The sequence below is a fragment of the Echinops telfairi genome, unplaced genomic scaffold (genome assembly GCF_000313985.2).
Source record: "Echinops telfairi isolate 266 unplaced genomic scaffold, ASM31398v2 ScPeMD7_3;HRSCAF=10, whole genome shotgun sequence".
Lineage (NCBI taxonomy): Eukaryota > Metazoa > Chordata > Mammalia > Afrosoricida > Tenrecidae > Echinops > Echinops telfairi.
Window position 1 is genome coordinate 42158155 of NW_022103899.1, and position 6620 is coordinate 42164774.

Genomic DNA, 6620 nt, shown 5'->3' on the forward strand with positions numbered 1-6620 from the left:
GACGTGTCAGTGGGATCAGGTATCAGGCATCAAAGACCCAGAACAAAATATCATATCAATGTGAATGAGGGGGAGTGCAGAGTGGAGACCCAAAGCCCATCTGTAAACAATTGTACATCCCCTCACAGAAGGGTCACAAGGAAGAGATGAACCAGTCAGGGTGCAGTATAACACAGATGAAACATACAACTTTCCTCTGGTTCTTTAATGCTTCCTTTCCCCCACTATCATGACCCCAATTCTACCTTACAAATCTGACTAGACTGGAGCATGTACACTGGTACAGAGAGCTTGCAACACAGGGAATCCAGGACAGATAAACCCCTCAGGACCAATAATGAGAATAGCGATACTAGGAGGGGGTGGGGAAGGTGGGAGAGAAAAGGGGAACCCATCATAATGATCTACCTATATGTAGATTTTTTTTTTACTAAATATTTAAGGACAACAGAAAAGTGGTCAGTCTAAGACAAGAAAAAAATAATTTATTAATTACCAACAGTTCACGAGAAGGGAGGGTGGGGAGGGGGAAATGAGTTGATACCAAGGGCTCAAGTAGAAAGAAAATGATGAAGGCAACATATGTACAAATGTGCTCAACACAATCGATGGATGTATGGATTGTGTTCAGAGCTGTACGAGCCCCCAATAAAATGATTTAAATTAAAAACACCCCCAAGGTGAAATCTTCCACACGCCACACAATTGTTTCCACACTTTCATGCACAGCTCCCACCAGATAGCTTTTTTCATACTGCGTGGGAGCTAGAACACACTGAGCCGGGGTTCCAGTCTGCTGAAGGAGATCCCAGACGTAACTCATAACTGTTTGGGTCTTCCGAAAACTGCCTTAAAGCAAAGGCTTAAAGGCAGGCAGTCTCTACTCAAATGATCTGAAGGAGAATTTTGACCATGAAATGTAGCTCAGCTGCTTGCCTGTCCAGTCAGTCCCATCCCTTCACACTCATTCACACACACACACACACACTCTCTCTCTCTGCAAGAAGGTAGGTCTGCTCAGAGTCCCTGTGTTGTCTCCAGGCAGGGAAGTGTCTCCGGTGTTCTCCCAACCTCCAGCCCTCCCCTACCCTAATTGGGAGCAGTGTTCCCCAGCGTCCCACCCTGAGCCTCCGACTCTGCCTAGTGACTGATCCTCGGGGGAATGTCAGAAACAGCGACGGGAACCAACAGCCTCTGCCACGCGCCTAACCATGGAGTCTGACCTGCTTTTATACATTTATATGTTTAGTAAAAAAAGCCAGGGCCACCAAGTTGGTTCCAACTCAGGGCGACTCCATGTATGCTAGTAACAGTAGAACTGAAACCCCATGTGGTTTCTGGAGGCGATTTTTTGGAAATCTATGGCCAGCTGTGTCTTCTCCAGGGTGATGCCAACCTCCAACCTCTCAGTTGGCATCCGAGCCTGTTTACCATTTGCATCAACCTGGGATCAGATTTACATTCACACCTATGGATGGGTATGGCTTAGGTTCCCAAACCTATTTGGCCTGCTACCCCCTTTATGAAAAAAAAATTACTCTGCACCCACTGGCAATGAAAAACTTTTTGTACTATAGCCCATACCCCAGAATCAAGCTTTTGCAGCCCCCCGGGTCATCCCAGTGCCTCCCAGAGGGTGGTATCACCCACTTTGGGAAGCACTGGTCGATTGATTAGGTAATGTCTTCCACTGGGCTTCCAGTGCCTCCTCCCTCAACCTGGACGTGATTCCAGCTGCAGTCTTCCCGCTTATTAGCATGACCAGTAGACTACTTTGGGACAGAGGAAAGAAGTTGGGTTCTATTATGAAATAAATCATTGATCATCTGCATAGTTCCAGCGTTCCCATGGAAGGTACCCTAAATGCGGGTGTGAAGGTCTCATCTGAAAGCATCAGAAGAATCCGTCGGACCCAGCCTGGCGCACTGGGTCCCAGGTGCTGCTACACTCTGGCTGCCTGCTCCTTTTGTTCCTGCACCGTCGCCCGGTCGGGACATGGATCCGTTAGCTTTTAAGATACTGGCTCCTTGGGGAGAAGAGACCAAGAGAGAGAGAGAAATCGAACTGAAACACCCAGAGAAGCAGTGTAGAGCCCTCGGTGAACCCAAGACTGAGAGTGTTCTGACTCAGATCCCTCAGTTCTGAGTGTTCCAGTCAGTTCTGACTCGGCCACTTCATGAGTTACAGGGTGGAACTACCCCAAGAACCACTTGGCCAGGGACTGCTGGGTGGGTTTGAAATGCCAGCCTTTTAGGCTAACAGTGCAAGCAACCTGTATGCACCACCTGAGGGTCTCCGAAGGGCTCTACGGTGTGTCAAAGTGAGTTCAGTGTAAGGCCCCAGATCAGGCCCAGAAGCCCGGGAAGAACAGCCGCGAGCAGGAAGGGACTTTGGGACAGGAGCGCACTTCTCCTCCCTGCCCCCTCTGTGATTTCTAATAGGTTCTCGGGAAATTAGAACAGCTCTTGTTACCCCCGGCCACCATCTGCTGGTGATAAATAATGTATTCACCGCAGGCACTTGAGAGGTTGTTCTGACATGACCTGCTAAGCTGAAGCTACCTTGGCTCCCAAAAGACAGGATGAGGGAAGCTGGGCTTCAGACCCGTTCAGTCGTGGCCGATGAGGGGAAACCACAACAGACCCGAGTTTGTACCAGAATGGGAAAAGTACGACGTGACACCTGCTAGAAACTTCATCTTCCTCTTGGAAAGCAAGGGCAGTGTGCACACTGTACAGCAAGCAACTATTTTGATCAACAGAGTCTGCAACGACGGTGCCCGGCTCCGCCACGGAGGCCAACAGCGCTGCTTCAAATGTGTGCCGCTCCAGTCCTGGCAATCGTTCAATCTCCCACATCAGGTACCCGGAAGGGCCCCCTGCTCCTCCTCTGAGTCTCCAATTCCAGGACTCGAAACTCTCGTTTTTCCCATTCTGGTGACTATTCTGCTTCATCCACAGTTTTTGAAATCCGAGTCTGTGACGATGTCACTGTATCAGCCACTACTGAGCTGGTTGGAACCAGTTAAAAGCCCTAGAAGAAATTCTCTAGTTACACCCCTCACCCCAAGCCCATGTGGGTCAGGAGCCTTTTCTTTCAATACCAACTAAGGGAGACTCCCTGTTCAAAACGACCAGATTCCTTGCCTAGGGACAAGCGTTACAACAGGCTAGTGTGCACTAAAGCTATCCCTCTACCCGAACAATGTCTGTGTGTAAAAGATTTGGGGAGAGGCCCCACGAAACACTGTGTGCAACGCTGGCTGTCATCCCAGGGTCCTGATTGCTGCCCCATAGGCAGCACGGTCAGTGAGCACTGGCTTAACACTGAAGCCCTTAAAACCGTGATAAAGTCTCCACTGGCTCCATCAGAAAATACACAAGATGCGGTTTGTACCTCCTCTTAACTATTGAAGGCCTTCCCATCAGATTCCCCAGGAGGAACCTGTCAGTCAGGCCCACTTCTAAAGCATTCCCTTCCTCCTCCCTGCGAAGGGGAGCTACCTCGAAGATTCTCTCCCTTTCCCGCCCTCCTTCCCCTGCCGATTGCTCAGTGATGTTGCTCAAAGAAGTGGAGCAATGTCTGGCCCATCACTGGTGTGCAGGAGAAGGATCTGCTGAAAGAATGTACTGGCGTTTTCCCAAGTCACGGCCTCTGGACGATCCTGGTCTTAAGGCTCCTGGACGAACCCTTACTATTTCTGAGCTGTGTGACTTTATGAAGAGGGGCTCAAAGTCTCGAGGGAGGAAGCAGAGAGTAAGCACACAGGTTTATGTTAGGTGACCATCGGGCGAAGAAGAAACAGCAGCCAAAAGGATAGAGCAAGGTGGGCAGGGACTCTTTCAAGTCCCACAGTGAGGGAAGAAAGACCAACGAGGGGGCTTTGGGGAGAGACCTCCGTGAAGCACGGGAATTATTCACGCCGGGAACTGGAGGAAGGGCAGGCTGGGCACAGGCGGCAAAGGTGGCCTAAGACAAGGACGACGCGCTTGGTGCATTTGAGGAAGCAGGAGGGGGCCAGTACGGCTGACGCCTGAGCAATTCCACCTTCTGTGGCACCCTGAAGATCTAAACCACGTGTACCGTTTCCCCGAAAACAACACAGCGTCTTATATTAATTTTTGCTCTAAAAGATGCGCTAGGTCTTATTTTCAGGGGATGTCTTATTTTTCCATGAAGAAGAATACGGTACACTTTTATTGTTTATTGTTTTATTAAAAGAGACCTCGCACTTCCTGTCTGCTCCGGCTGCACTGAGGCCAAGAGTGAGCTGCGCGGCAGCGCCCACCGCTATGGTCCAGAGTCCAGAGTTACAGTAGCTTCGGGGGGCCTTATTTTTGGAGAGGTCTTATTTTCAGGGGGATGCCTTATATTTCAGCGAGAGGCAAAACTGTGAGTAGGTCTTATTTTCAGGGGATGTCTTACTTTCGGGGAAACAGGGTAGGAGCTCCGGTCTCCTCAGAAGTCTACCCCAGGGCAAAATGGAACCTTACAGATAAGTAAAGAGAACGCCACCATGTGGATGGATCTCACAGGCTTGAGCTAAGCAGTGCCCGGACACACACACACAGTTGAGTTCCCATGACCCGAAGTTTAAAAGTGGCTAAGAATAAAGCGCGCTTTAAGAGGCAGGCATAGATAACACTCCCTGCTGTCCACTCACGTCCAACTCATAACCACCCGATTCAGAGGGCCGAGGGGAACTTCCCCCGAGGGTCCCCAAGACGGTGACTCTTCACAGGAGTGGGAAACCGTGTCTCGCTCCCTCAGAGCGGTTGGGGCTTTCAAGGGGCTGACAGTTAGCAGCCTGGGTCCCCAGGGCTCCTTCAGACACAGATGGTCAGGCTGAAAAGAGCAAGCCCATTACAGAAGCCTCGAGACAATCGGGGAGGGGCCAGAGTGCTGGCTCTGGTCACGGCCCTGGGGAGGGCTTACATGAGAATATACTTTATAGTTGTTCCTTATAATGTACTTGTTTTTATATATTTTCAGTCTCTAAGGTCACATGCACACACACACACACACACACGCACGTACGCACACACACACACACACACACACACGCACGCACACAAACTTTGAAAAGCTAAGAAAGAAAGATCTAAGTGAGAGGAGATTCAGAAGCTCTGATCGGATACAAGCAGTACAGGGTTTCTTGTTAAATGCCTCCACACCCACCACTTGACCAAAATCAGTGACCGGAAAAACACACAAAAGAGCAGAGTACCTGGTATGTAGTTGGCATACACCAAACGTTGGTTAGCCTGGCTCCAAAGGGCTCCAGCTACAAACGGAATCCTGATAAGATTTACTTTCTAAACAAAGGTGAAGTGAAAAGATCAGGTCAAGATGTCCAGGGACAAACATGTTCCCAGAAACGCAGACCACATGATGTGTGAGAACAAGCACGTTCATCTTCTCGGGAACTTCCAAAGCAACTGAGGCCAAAGGGCAAGTCCCACAAAGGATGCTGGAAGCCCTTTAAAGCCATCCCGAGCCACGCTGACTTCGAGGGGGAAGCTCGGGCCTCCTGACCGGTCATGAGGACATTCTGCCCTGCTCTGGGAGCCGCCCCCATGCGGGGGACCTCTCTCTCTACTGGCTTTCAAAAGGGGGAAAGTACCAGTGCTTGAAAGGGGTTCTCCAGGGCAGAAGCACCTTCCCGCAACAGGAATCCTGCCTGGCTCCAGCCTTTGCAAACTCTGGGTGCAATGGTACAGGGCAAGAGCCCTGCCCCACAGGAGGCCACCTGCGCTCTGCTCTGAGAACTGTCAGGACACACTGACAACTTTTCAAAACTTCCACCCAAGAGCAGATGATGAGCAGCGTACAGAGCACTCAAGGCCACGCGGTGAGATAGAAGCACGGGACAAATATAAAACATTATCCTCAAGTTGGTGGTAATTCCCTTTTGAAAGGTTTACCCTCCCTTACTCCCTGCCCGTCTTTGCCACTGGTACCTGGTCTCACTCACCTGATACAGAGACATCGAGCCAGTGTTTCTGGGCCCTGACCACTTGCTGACTAGTCAGCCCTGACCCAGCGCCCTGTGTGTGAGCACAACAGTGCTCCGCGGTCTTTCCGTGGCTAATTGGACCGCAATGGCCTTCTTCATAGGCCCCTCTCTGTGGGGACTTGAACCTCCAACCTTTTGGTGAGCAGAGAAGCATAGGAACTGTGTGTAACCACCCAGGGACTCCTTCTGATCCTGGGAAGGTCACATCCTTCAAACGTGATTTCTATCACACGCACAACAGTTAGCTGCACACCTTGCGATGTACTAGGGGCTCTGTTCTGCCTGTGACGGAGAAACACAATCTGAGGGGCAGCTCTGACATTTCCTGTCCATGTCCCTCTGAGAAAGCTACAGAAGCTCCCAGGGCCTCAGTTTCTCCGATTGTCAAGTGGCGATTACGGCACTAAGGAGATAGATAGATCATTGAAGGCGGGACACACGGTCACTCCCTGTGAGACATTCCTTTGGACAAGACACATAGAGCTACGCTAGAACCCAGGAGCTGAAGGAGCCAAGTGGAGACCCATGCCAGCGCTGAGATGCTTCCACCGCCACCAGATCCACAAGACTTTCCACCCACTGGCCTGTGATCTTCCAGCATTCA